This window comes from Seriola dumerili, unplaced genomic scaffold (genome assembly GCF_002260705.1).
Source record: "Seriola dumerili isolate Sdu_G_001 unplaced genomic scaffold, Sdu_1.0 BDQW01000138.1, whole genome shotgun sequence".
Taxonomy (NCBI): Eukaryota; Metazoa; Chordata; class Actinopteri; order Carangiformes; family Carangidae; genus Seriola; species Seriola dumerili.
This window is the reverse complement of record NW_019174393.1, coordinates 20,314,915-20,332,685: the sequence shown is the minus strand read 5'-3', so window position 1 is coordinate 20,332,685 and position 17,771 is coordinate 20,314,915. Positions and strand designations below refer to the sequence as shown.

The 17,771-nt window shown below is 40.4% G+C and overlaps 1 protein-coding gene across 1 annotated transcript in view; it reads right to left on the bottom strand.

Moving 5' to 3' along the window:
• The window catches only part of mpped1 (metallophosphoesterase domain containing 1), a 93,689-nt gene that overhangs the window by 36,202 nt on the left and 39,716 nt on the right, over positions 1–17,771 (bottom strand). The window lies entirely within an intron of this gene.

Below are 17,771 nucleotides of genomic sequence, written 5' to 3'. Positions count from 1 at the left end.
TAGGCCTATACTTACAAACCCTCCTTCAATGCACTTGAACCCTGGTGCTTCACAACTGTTTAATCGGCAGCTCACTAATAAGATGTTGATCTGACTCACAGTGTTTAGGTCTGGTCCCCAGATTTAACAGATTAGCCCCTTTAGATGTTGTTGTGTTTAATGTTTGTAGGTGTCGTATCAGTCAGACATGAACTTGTTTTTACTTCTTGTGTTTACATCTCAGTCACTAAACCTTAAAAGATCTCTAGCTGCCAGATTAAGATTATGAAAGAGACTTTCTTTCATGAAGTATAAATCATTATTCAGATTTATACCATAATCTAAATTAGCCAATAATCTAAATCATAATTCCAGTTGACCTGTCTTGTTTATGCTGGTAAGAAGCACTGTTCCCCTGTTAAATCACCTTCTCTAAATCTCTCATGGATAATTCCATATGTGAGTTATGTTCAGTATAAGATCATTACAGATCAACTATTTGAATATTTAAGTTTTTCCCATACAGAAACGTAATATATGTATATACAGTAAAATTTGTATATGTATATATATTAAAAATATCTATATGATGAATTTTTATATCCTGTGACATGTTGTCACAATATATGTTAAATATATACAGTATATTTAATTTATATATGCAAGTTCATTACAACAACATACATATAAAAATTGTATATGTTTATATATGTTTTTCTTATTTAAACATGTCTATCTTCACATTCTCCCATTCTATATAATATCAACATATAGTGACAAGCTTTGGGATATATATACAGTATGTCTACAATTTAATTGTACATACATAAACATACACATTTGTATGGGCTTGACTTATATATGAATATATGAAATTGTTCTAATTGTTCTAATTGTTCTAATAGATTTCATATACAATTTTTACATGTTTTTAGTCTATATTTACATACAGTATATTTCATATATGGAAAATTCAATATATGTACATATAGCCTATTACATAAATGTATTAGCAGCTATGAGTTTTCAAGTAAAGAGGGACAGCCCTGGTAGGAGGAGATTAGCCAATCAGCAGTGACGTCACAGAGCTGATGAGCCTCATGATGCTGAGTTTGTGAGGTCATCATGATCCACAGAGGAACCAGCTGCAGCAGCTACTATCAGCACCTGCTTTACATCTGACGGTACTGGTGAGATACAGACACAGAGAGTACTAACAAGGGACAAACACGAGGAGCATTCTCATGTCGTGTTTGCAACATGCAGAAAGTAGGCCACATTTTTACTGCAGTATCCTAATGCTTCAGCACATAACACTAATGATACTATCACTGTCGCAGCACAAACTGTTCTATGTTTCAGACTCGTGTGCTCAACCCTGCCCCCTGTTTTATTCAGGATCGATTAGTTTGTGATAATTTAATTAAACACCTGTAAGCCTAAAACTCCATTATGTCACAGGGCTATTCCCAGGACAGGGCATCAAATCAGGTAAAATGCAGGATCAGTTTTTATTGCTGTAACTTCCATCAGTTAAACTAGCACAAACTTAAACCCATACAGATAACCTGGGGCCTTCAGAGCCTCTAATGATGTCAGCATGTTTCAACCACCGTGTCCAAAACCCTGTCCCCTAACACCTTTCTGATGGTGCAACTTTCTGAAACCCACAATCCAATAATCATCCCACTTAATTCGTTTTAACATTCACAGGCAAAGGGTGCAGAAAGCAGCAAATGAAGGAAGCTCACTGTTCCTCCTGCAGCTGCTTCCAGTGCTTCATCATTTACATAGAAAACCCACCAACTGAACACAGGGAAACAGGACTGAAATCAACATTTATAAGATAACATGGATACAGACAAAAGAGTAAATGACACCACCTAGTTACAAACTAACACCTGGAATCATGATGAAATAATCCCCAGAGTGTGAGCGTATGCAAAGGCAGAATCTGAAGAATTTTATTTAAAGAACATGAGTGGGAAAACATCCCCATCGACATGTTTATCTTGCTCCAAAGGCTCATTTTAATGCAAGTGGATCACTCACAGTTAATCTGCCTTGTTTCACAGTGAACACATTTGTTTGTGCAAAATTGCTGCAATAAATGAAGCTGCATTTAGAGGAAGCAGGAATTATCTCATTTGCCAGTTTCAAGCGTGTAGAGAAAGACAGACAGCTCATAGCACCGACGGGTTTTTGCAGTGTTCATGGTATCTTGATTCCCCCAACTCTGTGGTCAAACACCGAACATAACTGCTCACTGATGAACTGGCGAGACAGAAAGAAGAGCTGTGTGTGTGTGTGTGTGTGTGTGTGTGTGTGTGTGTGTGTGTGTGTGTGTGTGTGTGTCTGTGTGTGTGTAGAGGAAAGAAGAGAGAGACTGAGGCAAGGAGGAACATAAGGACAGAATCACTTTAATCCATTTTTTTTTCCTTGACAATGCCACATGCCATAGGGAGGGAAGGCATGTGTGAAATAGAGAAAGAAAAATGCCCTGTAGCATGCCATAACACACAAGCACACACAAATGCTGACACACACATCCATGCACGCTGAAGTCCTCCTGCCCCTGGAGGCCATTTAACAGGTAATTTAAAGAGAAATCCCTCCAGGGAAACGACACAGTAAATGTCCTCACGTCTGCTCTTCCTCCTTCCATAACTGTTTATTCAGCTACAGACTGGCAGCACTTAGGAGGAGGAAAAGATGGAACTGTAGAGGAGTATAAAGAAAATGGGAGAGGAGGGGGTGTAGAAAAGAGAGGGTGGGAAAGTGACAAGTGTTAAAGTGGGCCAAGTTTTTTTTTCTTTCTTTCTTCCACCAACTCCCCTCAGTACCCGTTTATTAATGTTCAGTGTTCATAGGCTACTTTATTTGGGTCCTATGGGATTGTAAATGCTACAGGGATGGAGGAGTGAAGGGATAAATGGATCGAGGGGGGGGGCAAGGCCTACAGGGGGTTTGAGTCTCAGAGTGAATTGGATGTTAATTTAGTGCAGGCTGTGGTGAGGAGGCCTCCAACTGTACATCTCTGTATTTTTACAGCTTGAAACCGCTGTGTGGATGCATTACATTACTGCCAACAGTGTTCCACTACACACCACATGTTTTTGAATCAATGTGCTTCAGTTCACTTCAGTTCACTTCTCCTCGGCCCCTGTCTCCAGTTCCTGCTCACTCTTCCGTAACCATGTTCTTCCCTTCATCTCCCCAGACCAGCCTTCTTTTACCTGTCCACCAGGTGTCCACAGACTCTCTGAGGTGACTGCCCCACTCATCCACACACCTGTTCCCACTTCTCATCAGCCCTACAGTTACCTGAGCTCCCCCCAACTGCACCTCATTCCCTAACTAGACTTATACTACATACACCAGTTCTCCTTATCACACCAGAAGCTGTATTTAAATTCAGGGGTCTCATCCTTCACAGTCTGCTTTTGAAGACTGATTACGTCACAGCGCTGCAACTAGACTGTCACATTTCAAAGGCTCCTTCAAATGCGTTCTTTTTTCAATGAAGGATCCAACAGGTGAATCCTTCATGGTCCAACCTATCCCAAGATTCATTGCATGACAGTAATGGAAGCAAACAACACTGACACAGAGCCTGAGGATTGAACTCTTAAAATATTGGGTTTAATCTCAGTTCAACAGCTAACAGTAAAAAGTCGACGGGAGTGGTGCTTTGCGACACAACAGTAGGGGTGGTACAGCTGGCTATGCAAAGTGTAAATCCTCTGTAGACCACCATCTCATTTCGGTTTGGCCTTCATGGTTTACAACAGCCTTTGTAGATCACGTCCTCTGAAGGATGCAATGGTGGATTTAGATATGGGCAACATGGCATCTTATTGGGGGGCGGCATGGGTGCTGGTAAAAACAAAAGAATTTTAATTGTACAATCTATCATTCACAACTTTTGCACCATGTGGGTCGAAGCGGACGCCCTTTCTAGTTTGTGAAGGCTTCTGCTTGCTGATAAGGTCTCCTCTCTCACTGTGAATCTTACTCTTACTTTACTCTTGTAAAAGTGTTGGAGGCTCTGTGTGAAACGCTTCACTCTGTGAATGTGTGTTTTTAAAACTTATTTCGGGGCTGCAGCTCACTCTCAGAGGAAGGTGTTCGATCAGGGCACCATACAAGCTAGAACTGCCACTGGAAGGATGCAGCCTGTGATTTGGGACATATCTATAATATTATGTTCCTGTGTGCTTCATGTCTTGGTTCCTTGTTTGGTATTGACCCTCGCCTGCCTCACCTTCCCATAATCCTTTGTTGCTCTTTGTGTAAATTGAATTCATTGAACTACATCAGCTCTGTCTGTATTTAGGTCCTTTCCCCTGTGGCCCCAGCACCATGTTGTGACAACATTTTGTCAGCTCCTCACAAAAATGACCCATGTAACTATTAGAAAAAGAACTGATGGTTTTCTGATGTGACAACTTTATGGTTAGGTTTGACCTAATAAATAAATAAATCAAAAATCTTTATTGTTGGGCTTTCATTAGATGTGTAAATCACTTTACTGAGCCAATCATTTTGTTTGGATCAGTTTAAATATTCCTAGTACTGAGTTTATTCGCATTCAGCACCTACTATCTTCAGTTCAGTCATACATTCAGTAGCAGCTTCGTTCTTCGTTCTAATGTTCAGCTCAGAGCCAGTCTGTCTCCAGTTCACAGCTCAGCTGACACTCACTCAGTAGCCAGACATTAGGTCCCCTAGCTAAAACTAATATTGTCTAATCCAGCAGTCCTGTAATAAATGAAGACAGTTTCAGGGACGTGTATGTCACTCTGGAAATGAGAAGGATCATAATGTTTCCACATCATTATTACTTGACACCACATCTGCCTTTTTTTCTAACTCTCCTACACACTAAACCTCTTACACAGGAGGTATAATGTTAGCAGAGTCTTAGCAGGGAGTTAGCAGAGTGTTAGCAGCATGTCAGCTGCAGCTTCAGACCTCTGTCTATGTTTGCTGCTCAGGCACCTGCACACAATCACTGAAGCTACCAGCATGAAACAAAACAGCTGGATTTTAAAAATGATCTGCTGAGTCTGAATCTGCTCCATCAGTGAGTGTGAGACAGACATGGCTGAAACAGCTCCTGTACAGACATGGCATTGATCAGCCATTACTCACACAACCACAACAGGCGGCAAATCTAAAGATATGTTATGGTAAGTATTTGAATCAATGGCCAATTCCTGTCATTCTGCTGGTGAGAATCCAGCATCTGACTTTACTGGAACCTTTTTCAAGACAAGAAATCTTGACTGTATCTGTGTGTGTTTATTCAGTTACTGCATCCTGGTTTCATTTGTGGATTGTTAGCAGCATTTCTCAAATTGTCCTTGAGTGTACTGTTCCTCTGTTTGCAACCTAATTATGGCAACACACCAGTGTGAAACAAAGGCCACTAAATGTTCACTCTGATGGATTAGTTATCTACATAAACTTTATAGCATCCTGAAGTGAAACCAATGGCTGCCTGGAAGAAAGGAAATCAGTCTGAGAACTGATGGATGCTTTGGAAATGGTCTGAAGTGATATAAACTGAACAGTTTGTAGTTAATGGGCTAAAACATGTAACTCCACCAGCAGATGCCTGAAATACGGTGGGTCTGTTACTCGTTCATTGTCTCTCTCCATCAGTCAGACTTGTGTTTGGGTGAAGTCTCATCAGAGGAAGAACAAATCAAACTCTTGAAGAGAAAGAAGGTCAAATTACCTTCATGCCATCTCCACCATCATTAGACTCATTATCATTAAAGGAAAAGCGTTGCGTGCTACCATGGCATTTTACATCTTCTCATCCAACCCTCCACCCTCCCGCCTCTCTCCTTTACTTTCACTGAGGCCGTGAAAACAAGTAAGTTAATTAAAGTTGGCGAGAGTCTCTTCCATTTCCCGTTCATCAGCGATGACAAGCCATCAAACAGAGCACAGGTAGTCCATTTCTGTCAAATGAGAGAGTGGAGGAAGAAGAGATGGAGGGAGAGAGGGAGGAGGAAGATGAGACAGAGAGGGGGGTGGGTGTTGGGGGATTGGGGGGCAGGGAGGAGGAAGAAGAAAACGGCTTCTCTTCATCTCTTTAGTTTTTGATGAGCTTTCTTAATTGGGCCACTATAGAAGGAGAAGTGAATCCTCAATAATTAAAAAATCTAATTAAGGAGTCTTTTGCATCTCCGTCCTTAATTATTCCACGCGGAGCAGTGGGGAGCGATACATTTCTGCCGTTTTCATTTAAAGAAGAAAAAAGGGTCTCTCACTTTCTCTCCCCCGCCGCTCCGCGCAAATCCCCCGTCAACAAACAGACGACTTTGTCTCTCTCATCCCCGTCTGTCTGTCTGTGTCTGTGAGCAAGCCGTCCGTCTCCCTGCCTGTCTCACACTCCTCAGAGACCATCATTAGAAACAGTTAAAGAAATTTAACCCATTAGTACCAAAGCACACGCACACTCTTCCTCCACCCTTCTCATCTGCCCCCTGTGTCCTCACTGACTCCTCACCAGCAGCAGCACTCAGAGACAAGATGATACCGACCAACAGTCCTCCCTGAATTAGACTCATATCTTGACCCTACAGAAACATCCCCTTGGGTTATAGAATCAAGTCTCTAACCCCATTAGTTTCAAAGTTATTAGGACTGCCCCCTAAAATTCAATTATTGGAAGCATCTGTCAGAGACCCTCGAGCCAAATAGTCTCACATCACAGTTTCACATGTCTGCTGTCGCCTGAAAAATAGGCTAAATGTTTAAAGGATAAATCTGTTGATGTTCCATTTTAATCTGATGAAAAGACCCAAACCAACACGGAATGTCTCCTGTTGTGTGTATCAACACCTTATATGAGCCACAGCGCTCCATTGTTTCCAAAAACTGTTGTATAAAACTACAAAACTACCATGGACACACACACGACACAGTCCTACAAACACTGTCCTCTTGTCCCAGATACTCACTGAGGCAGTGCTTCTCAAAGTGGGGTCCAGGGACCCCAGGGGTCCTTGAGGACAGTCCTGGGAGTTCCATAAGTAACACAGTGACTGAACGTATGACTATTCCTGTCTGGTCTGATTAATGTCAGTTTAGGATCCTTGATGTGAAAAAGTTTGAGAACCACTGCACTAGAGCACTAATATGGATCAATGTGCCCCTGAAAATAGTCCCCATCAAATGCATTATTTCCTCCTGTTTCAGTAATAAAGAATGTGTGAAGAACTTAAAGAAATTAATATATGTTTTTTTGTGTTATTTTGTTTTTGCTAAATATTTGAAGTTAAATTACAAACATACGTTTTTAATTTAAATTCATGAGGTGTTGAGGTTGGAGCTGAGCAGGGGAGTCAGAGTGAGACGTACCAACACTTTCTTGGTTTTGGTTTGTCAAAGAATTTGTTGCCGCCCTGGAAACTGAGAAATGTAGGCCCACCCACACCCACCTCCCAGAGACTTCAAAAGTCCCAAATCCTTGCAGAGCATCAGTTCCCAACTTGGGGTTGGAACCCCACAAGGAGTTTTGAGATAAAACTTAGAGGCCACAATATGATAAAGAAGATGGGTCCAAAGAAGAGAGAGTAACTGACACAGAAAACCTGAGGAAATGTCTTTCCAGCTCAGGCTTCCTGTAGAGCTGCAACTAAAAATTATTTTCATTTTCAGTGTCTGATTATTGAGACATGATGAAAGCATCTTGATTAAAAGTTTCTTGAATGAATATTCAATTATTAAAATGAAGCAACAGATTAATTAACTAATCATCTCAGACTACTGGCTGGTGTTTGTCCGTCCAGGGAAATAATGAAGTGGCAAACATGGTGGGGGTCACCAGGGGCCTGACAACAAATTTCAGCCCTGTAAGTGTTTTATCTGGCAGTGAATGTTTGTGTGTCTGAGCATCTTAAAGACAAGATATTATGTGTGAAGATTTTCTGCAGCAACACAGGACCTTGTTTAGGAAAATGTCCAACAAGAGAAGAAGCAGAAGAATCCTTGTGATGAAGGCTTTTGAAGATGTTTTCACTTCTCTCTTCTATCAGTCATGAGCTTCTTAATTGGCTGCTGATGAGAAAAAAAAGCGAGAAGAGCATACTCATGGCTGTGTTTGTGCTGGTGGAGGAGCAGTTCCATGATCGTGCAGAGCTGCGTATCCCGGCCATGCAGCTCATTATTAATAATGACTCAGATGTCATCTCCCGAGGTTGCCAGATTGGTTTCTGCTGCTGAGAATCTCATTCTCTAAATTATGAGTAGAGAGCAGTTCTGAGAGACTGAGCATCCGAGATATGTGACACCAGCCGGTGGAACTGTTATGTACAAAAGTGGATTTTTAAAGCAGCATTCAGTCCAATAATAGAATTTTAATTAATAAACCAACAACAGATAATTCCTTGTAATTCCATGCTTATAAAATTATTCACAAATGTGGGAATGATCTCATCTAGTAGATTTTATTTGTGCAAAAATCTTCATGTGAACTTTGATTTACAGTTGTCCCTGAATCCATTAGTGTAACAAGTGAAGAAATCATCATTGAGATGATTTTTTGTAGCACTTTACTTTCTAAAACAGTAATACAGTGGGAAACAGAGTAAATGTTCAACTTTTTCTTTACTGGAGGAAGTTGACATCCCTTAAAAATGAAGCCTAAATATAGCTGCAGAATATTTTTCATGCATTGTTTGGCTCCTGTTGTTTACTGTTATTTCTGGAAAAGATTCTGACTTTTTGTTTGTTTAGCAAATTAATCAAAACTTCTCCACGTCTCCCTGCAGACCCTCATTAATATTTTTTTCTAAATTAGGTGTAGACAGTGGAGATAGAGTACAGAAGCTATTATTTGTTTTCACTTACATCAGACTCTCTGGTGCGTGCTCGTATAAAAAGTCAAATATTTTGCAATGCATAGTTCCTGCATCAAACACTGACACAGCTGCATCACATGATCTAAACCCTCTAGTAAAAGTCACTGTCGAAATGATGGACATGGTGGCACAACAAGTAAATGAGGGTTCACAGCATAATTTTCATCAGTAGTCATGTCATGTAGATAATAGAAAAGTGCATTGACGAAGTATAAAGAGAGACAAAGTCCATGTCAGGAGGAGGTTGTGGTGGATGGATGAATATGACACAGGAGAATGGTGTTCAATTCCCATGTGAAAGTAACTGTCTAATGTTGTTTCTATTATCAATGACTGTTTATTATTATTGTAACCATGACAACAAAGCTTGTCTAATGTTGAAGAAACACTTATTTTAACCCATATCACAATCTTTTCCTGAAAACCTAATCAAGCCATGACTGTTATTATAGTAACCATGGCGACGAAAGTAGGTACGCTGCTCTCATATCTATGACAACGGTGGTCCGGTACGCCTGCCGCTGCAGGGGCGCTATTTCAGGAGACACTCCTATTGGTCACATCAGAGGATTGAAACCTGTGTGGTTGTTCAGGGTGGAGGACTGGTTGACTCTTAGCCTCCTGTAAGCACAGCAACAGAAAAGGAGGGACTTCACAAAAAAAGCAAAATGTACGGTGGCCCTGAGAGCTCAATGCACTACAGCTTGAGAAAACACGTGCAAATATTCACAACACAATCAAATACACAAACGCACTGCAAGTAGCACAGACGACAACGGAAGTGTTTGCAGGGGACACTAAAAAGTGATGAACCAGGCTAGAACACACTTGTTGTTCAATGCTTTTAACTTCAAAAGTCACAAAGCATTGAACAACAAGTGCGTCCCAGCTGGATATGTGTTTCTGTAATTGTTTGTTTGTTTGTTTGTTTATGTAAGATGCCCAGTAGCTTTTGCATTGCAGAAGCTATTTGTTGAGTTGTGTTGAGTTGTGTTGAGAGTATTTGCAGTAAATGTGTTTTGTCTGCTTGTGTTTCCTTAAGCTGCAGTGTGTTGAGCTTCAGGGCCACCGTGCAAATGTCAGGTTTTTTCTTCTGAGGAATTTGGAATCTCTTTATCAGTGTTGCAGCCCATCAAATTCCTATTTTTATTGCATTGTGGGGCTTCAACATGTCGTCCATCAAAAATCAAGCTGCTTTAAAATGTATGCTGATATTGTATAGTGACTTTCTGAGGAGTACAAATACATTCTCATACACCCTCAACACATACTTCTCAAGAGGTTGCTGTACATACAGTGGCTCTGGCTCTGTGTAGACTCTGTAATTACTCCATAGCTGATGTGTGCTTCCTCATAAATGTACCTGCATGTTGTCTATGCAGCAGCTACAGAGATATGATTGGTCAGATCGAGCTGCAAAGCCGCTGCTTAGCATGAAAAAACAGAACTGCAGCAACTGCACATTAGTCTTATGTTCATGACTGACATAATGAGTGATGTTGACCTTCCTGCTGCTGCACGTATCAAAACATGGGCTGATGCCTTGGTCCAGTGTTGTGATGGTGCTAAAGGTCCAGAGCTGAGATATGAACCTGTGCTGCAGGGCGACAGCAGGACTGAGTCATCACCTCACTCTGACCGCACACTCTGACACTGTGTGGTGTGAAGTGATGCGTCGCCCCATCACTGACTGAAGAAGAGTAGCAGTCAGGCTGGATGCTCTTCATCATGAAGAAGTCATAGTGAACTGACTCCACAATGAAACAGCTGAGTCACACTTTCTCAGCCTCACACATTAAACCATTCTCCATCTGTTTTCAATTAGGTTCTCTTTTTGCTCTCCACTCTGGCTTTGTGTGTGTGTGTGTGCGTGTGTGTGTGTGTGATTGTTCAGTTTCCCAGTTGCTTCGCTGATGCTGCACCAGATCAGTTTGTATGTTCAGCTTTAACTGGCAGCTACATTTGAAAGTATTGTTTCTCATTTGTCAAGTTTCTGTTTTAATCACAGATTATTTTTCTTTAACCTAATTTTGAGAATTCTAATGCATTTTTTTTTTATTAGAAGATTTTTTCAAAGAATTTTTTGCACTTTTTTGTTCATGACGTCATTTATACGATTTGAAATTGATACAGATTTGATATTGATGTGGATTTGATAAAATGCTGTTGAAGCACTGCTCTGATAATGTCCAGAAAAATGATCATTTTCTATTAAAGGTGTCGACTTTTCACTCAGTGCATCACTTCACTTATTTTCCTCATATTAAATTTGTTTGTGTTTTCATCACTACATACAAAGTTACACTTCCTGTTTCTTTCTGTTGTCATGTGACCACTGGGCTCAGGGAGCTTCAGTAATATTTTTGCCAATTATTATTGAATACATTTCCTCTCACAGACAGACCACTGATAAACACTGAGATCATCAGGAGGTCACACAGTCAGGCAGCACCTTGGGGTGGTGGTGGTGTGGAAGGACGGGGGTAATCCACAGGCTATAAAGTAGAGCCAGCCAGGCATCGCCATAGCGACAGAGGGACCGGAACAGGCACTGTCCCACTACTTCTGCTGGATGACGGAGCATGTGGACAGGTGGCTAGTGTGTGTGTCATCCAGCAACATGCAGAGGGAGGAGGGGGCCAGGGGTAGAGAGGGATGAAAGACGGAAGGAAGGAAGGAAGGAAGGAAGGGAATTTAGGGAAATGATGACATCAACTGATGAAGGAGGGATAGAACAAGAAAGACAGGAGGAAGTAGAGTGTGAGAAGTGAAGAGCAAAGAATGAAGAGGAGTCACTCCTCCTCTTTATTCTTCACTCTTAGCAAGGACAGAAGGATTGGGGGGAGAAGGTAAGGTAAGAAGAAGGAAGAATGAAGGAAGCAGAGAAAGACAGACGGAGGAGGGGAGATGGGAGCAGACAGTGTAGAGGGGAAACACACAGAGCTTCCAGCTGGAGCCCCTCTGTGAATACACCCTGAGGCGCAGACGCGCGCACAAACACACACACACACACACACACACACACACACACACACACACACACACACACACACACACACACACACACACACACACACACACACACAAACACACACACAAAACCATGGCTTTTGTCCCCATTTGGACAAGTCATCCCCAATTAACAGGTCTTTAGTCTGAAATTTGTCCCCCAAAGGAAACCCATATACACACAAACACACACACACACACACACACACACACACACACACACACACACACACACACACACACACACACACACACACACACACACACACACAGTGCCAGCCAATGAATCTGAATAAAATCATCTCTTTCTAAATCTCCCTCCCTCTCTGTCTCTGTCTCTCTTTTGCCTCATTACCTCTATGGGTTCTCACACTTTTCCTTCCCTCCCTCTCTTGTTCTTTCTCTCTTTCTTTTCCATCTCCACCTTCCTCTCAGTCCACCTCAAGCAGCTCTCTGTAGTGGCCTGAGCAATGAACTCTGGGGACCCTGCTATCACAGCAAACCAATTACCCAGCACAGAGGGCACACACACACACACACACACACGCACACACACACTGGCATGGAGTTTGTCACATGATACCAACACTTTAACTTTACACAAAATCTGTGGATTAAACTGCTGCAGGGCCCAGGGCAAAAATGAGCTTCTGGGGCCTAACTGACCCCCCCTCACACTGACAGACATGAAAAACATTTATTCTAATTTATTATGAATTTAACTTGTCAACATAAAAGTGACATTGTGAACTTGTAAACTTGTAACCTAGTGACAAACTGGTCATAATTTCACACTGGATCACTTGTTTGTTAAATACAAGAAATGAACATAAAGACACATTTCTTAAAAAAACATACCTAATTCAATTATGTAATATTGATGTTGTTGCAATCTACTGACAAGATTTAAAGTGCTTCAGCAGGTCAAATTCACTTTCATTCTATTCTCATGTTTTCTTAGGAGATATTAATGTATCCACATCGTGCAGCAGATTTTTAACCTTTATTCTGAGAGTCACAGTGAGAGAAAGACAGGAAGGTCACTGAGGGACAAAGAGAGAGAGAGAGACAGAGAGAGAGAGAGAGAGACAGACAGACAGTGAGGATAATATGCAGCAAAGGGTCACAGGATGGATTCGAACCCGAGCCGCTGTGGTTAGGACAATTATATGGTACGTGCTCTAAGAGGTGAGCAACCAAGCCCCAGACAGGGCAGATCTACATTGTCTCCTGCAGCTGAAAAAACCCACTCACTCACTTGTATGACTTGATTCGCTACCTAAATGTTCTGTATCTAACGTTGATGGTTAAAGCTAGATTATATTCATTTGGATCACAACATGAACTGAACTGGACTTGCTGTACTGAGCAGCACAGATACATGTACCATTACATCTCTATCATGTAATGTGTTCAAACCAGACTTTGGCCTGTATATCAGTAGTGAATACAAAGCCAAACCATCTGAGTCTGGTTTTAAACTTTGTTGGTTTGACCATACCATTTTAAATTAAGGCATATTAATTCATTGGAAGAGAGCCTTAGATAGTTTGGGGGAGTCAAATTGTGTTTTTTGCTAATTGTTTTTTGTCAGTCCTTAAATCAAGGCCTGATACACCACCTGGAATGTAGGTTCCAGAATCTGAATCTGGTTAAAGGATTCTCTCTCAGGAGACCTTGATGCTCGAGCAGTGACAGTCCTTCAAAAGCAACTACATGAAGGGGGGGCGCCGTGTTCCTCAATATAAACTATATCATAATTATAACTCAGTGTTCATATAAATGTTCATTTAAATTTTTAGTCAGAGTCAGTCATTCTTCTGCAGTAGGATCAAATGCCACTACCCTGAACCTAATTCACTTTTTTCTCTCTTTATCCTTACCTGTTCGGAAATTTCCTAATGTTAATAAACCTTAACTCACTGTACACCTCCCTGTCATACTTACTTGTAAAGACAAATCTATGACAATAATTTCCGTTTCTTTATAGTTGGCCTTTACAGAAGATACACTTTAACCTGCAGACACACACAACAACTGTTTTTCTCAAAGCCCAGGTAACTAAATGTCCAAATTCAGGGTGTTACGTTTTCTAATAGGGATGTGGATGTCCATGTCCTCCACCTATTATAGATAATAAATGTGTATTAAAGGCCCCTCTTCATGAAATATGGACTTTTAATTTACATTCACTCATTTATCAGACGCTTTCATCCAAAGTGGTTTAAGAATGAGGGAATCACTGAAAGTTCAGTGCAGTAGGAGATGGAGTAAGTACTAAATACTACATATGTTTCATAAGTTTCAAACAATGTCCTGAGATCACTCATCCATGTCAACAGCTTGGTTTGGCTCCAGAATGAGTCTGTTTGTGGTGAAGAGCTTAAATTTCTTTACAACAAAGTTAAACAGGAAACAGCGATGTATCTCCTCATCCAGAATATCTTTTATTTTCTAAACTACAAACCAGTTGAACACAGGTCACCACCTCTGATGGCTCAGATACAGTATTGTGCTCTGGTTGAGTTTGTGCTTTGACCATTTGTGAACTGTGTTATACTCTCACCAGTGTGATTTTATTGTCGTGTCATCACTGCTGATATTTATACAACAAATGTGTTTATGATAAAACACAAAACTGTTCACAAGGGCACAAAGTCCTTCAAAGATCTAAGTTTGCTCATTAGATTTAAACATTTAACTTTTTTTAATTTTATGAATGGTTTTTTGTTTTGCTCATATTGACATACAATATTACTACTGCTCATGGAGTTAAACTAAGACATTCTCACATTTTCTGTTCTTATTTTGATATTATTGTTATTATTGCTATTTAGTGATATACTATACATAATATATATATAGTATATAACTCTCCCACTATATAATAACTATACTATATACTTATACATATAATTTATAATCTATAATCTATTATATAGTTTCTCATTATTTTTGTGTAGTCACGTTATTTTCTTGTATGTTCATTTAATAATATTTCAACATTACTTAGGTGGAGGCTTTAAATAAGCCCATTGGGCTTTTTGCCTCTCCCTGCACAGTATGCTTTTGGTTTTATTTGTCATTTTCTGTCTATTTTAAATAAAGAAATTAAAAAATCTAAAAAAACTAAAAAACTAAACTTTAAAATGTACAAATGTTTCTTCTGGGGGAGCAGGCCCCCAAGGTACACCCACCACAGACTCACAACATCCTGAGGAAACACTGAACAAGATGTGGTTGATGATTACCTTGACTTTATTTTTAAAATTATATAATTAATATAATTGATTTATTTTTTTATCATTGATTGATCATGTAAATGGCCTTTCCTACCTAGTGGAACGTAGACTCACAGTTTAGAGGAGGATGCTGTGGCATGTAGCGGACATACCTGGCCTGGCATCAGTCACAAGCCATTAAAGAAGTTCATTATAAGGACATGCAGAGTAAAGGACCCACAATTGACACTGTGTTACTCTTCCCACCATCAAACTATCAAATTGATAGGAAACAGAGACAAAGGACCCCTCTTCCACAAATAGACCATGCTTTTAGCATGCCAAAAGGAACACAGAATCAGACCAAGGATCAAAGGGTCAGCTCCAGAGGATCAACCAATGGACACCAGGCAGCTGGAGAACATAGGAAATATCCCCAGTTTGTAACAATAAGATTCTGTCTAATGATATTTGATTGTTTCTTATATAGGACAAATAACACCAAAAGGAATGAGTATCACTAAGGTGTGAATCCTGGCCTCCCTGTGCCATACATGAACACACACACACACACACACACACACACACACACACACACACACACACACACACACACACACACACTACATGACATCCAGAATGTCCATATTATTATTATTACAGTCAAAGAACTGCTTTGTAATCTACCTTTATAGACTATTAGCTTTAGGAAATGTTTGTATTGTTGTTTGATCAGTTAACCACTTGTATTATGATTGATTCCAGGTTTGAAGGATGTAATATGAAATCCACACTTGTATTATTCCTGTCTGTCATTATTAGTGCCATTAGGTTTATATGTTATTTCATTTAATGTTTTATGTTCATGGTGGAAGACAGATGTGCGAGTTTATAGGTAAGCTATAGAATTAAACTATTCAAAAGTTCCTTGGAAAATTACTCTCTTCTTTAAGTTGAAACACAGGAGAAGACTGGTGATGCCCCTGAAACGTGCGCCAGCCCCCAGGGGATAAAACACTTGTGATCAATTCACACATTGCTAGAGCGAGAAGCTGAAAAAACTTTGCCCAGTCGCTCTGTAGCTATGTATTTCCAAACTCTTAGCCAAGGCTCTTCACCATTTTTGCACATCGTTTCTGTCCACGTCCTTTATTCTTTCTTTGCCACAAGCTCCAAGTAACATTCTTTTGTCTACATGCACGATCATTTATTTTTATAAGCCAAGTCAAGACCAACTGAACCAAAACAACAGAAGTGCCTCAGAGTAAATTTGTAACTTTTAATTATCATCAAGTTTTCCTTTTTGAAGATTTTTGAGAGTTTTAGAGTCATCTAGTCAACGCTAGTCTCCTCTAAAGTTATCCAGCCAAAGTGAAGTGGCTTAGAGTTTATTTCGCATCAACCCGCAAGAGATGCCGGCAGGTAACATATCTGCCCATGCACGACTGCCTGCAGAGAAGCCGACCAAAAATCAAGAGTGCCCAAGACAGAAAGTCTCCTGGCAAACCCCACCAGAGCTGAACCGCTGAGACACTGGCAGAATCCGTCACCCTGATAACGGAACACGGCCTCTGGGAGAATCCACCTAGATCCCGTGTCTCCAGGGTTACCACGGCAACCACAGCCACCTGGGTTCCAGCCAAGAGTCTTCAGCTACAGCGCAACTCACAGTAGGCCGGTCTTAACACTCTGCTCATGACTGGGTTGATGTCAAAATATAGTAATATTTAATTACCAAATCTCATTCGTAGACGTAGTGATCATTAGCTGTATAGCCATAGTGTATAGCCATAACATATTCTCTCCCACCATTGCCAACTCATCACACTGCTCATTTCATTATTATAATCATCTTTATGATTATTACACCTTGCATTTACTCTGTAGAGAGTAGTTTAGTTAATAAACTCCTTTATTTTCACTCCGTTGTTGTCCTGTGGTATTCTTTTGATGTAGAGACTGGAGATCCATTGAATCGAGAAGTCATGGCTTCTAATATGAGATAAAGTGAGATAAATTTATCAATGAAGTAATTCATTGTTGTCCTCCCAGAGGACTGGTGCCCCATTTCAACGAGAGTAAATTTTAAATTATGGTGTTAACGCTACAGGCATATGAAATGTTATATGAACATCTTTGTGATCAAAAAGGTGCTTTGAATATATTTTTTTTTCAGTGAGAGGAGTAGCTGTGGACTCAAGCTGACTTCCTGTACCTTCACAATAAATGCACTTTTAAATTTATACACACCAAACTAGATCTGCTGAAACTCTCCTATAAATCACCTACTGGTGAACATAACCTCAAAATGATAACACACTCTGGTGGTGTAAAACACACACCAAAGACTGGAGGCTCCTGTATTTTATATAGGGATGCATCATCCCATTGTCCCTTTTCACAGGGTTAAAATGCTTCTGTCTGCTATGTGCTACATGGGCATCAAATGATGCATGTCAAATGATTCAGTGTTGCAGGACACAGTTTATTTTGACTTTTGTAGGGAATCACTCTCAGGACTTGGTTGTGGTCACCTGTGGGAAATGTTCTCTACAGATCCAAAGGAAAACTAGAATCTCCTCCTCCTGGTTGTTTCCTCCACCAACCAGCCAAGTGTCAGGAAATATGGTCACAGTCTGTTCTTCCTGAGTTACAGTGTTGAATAACAGCCAGAGATATTTTT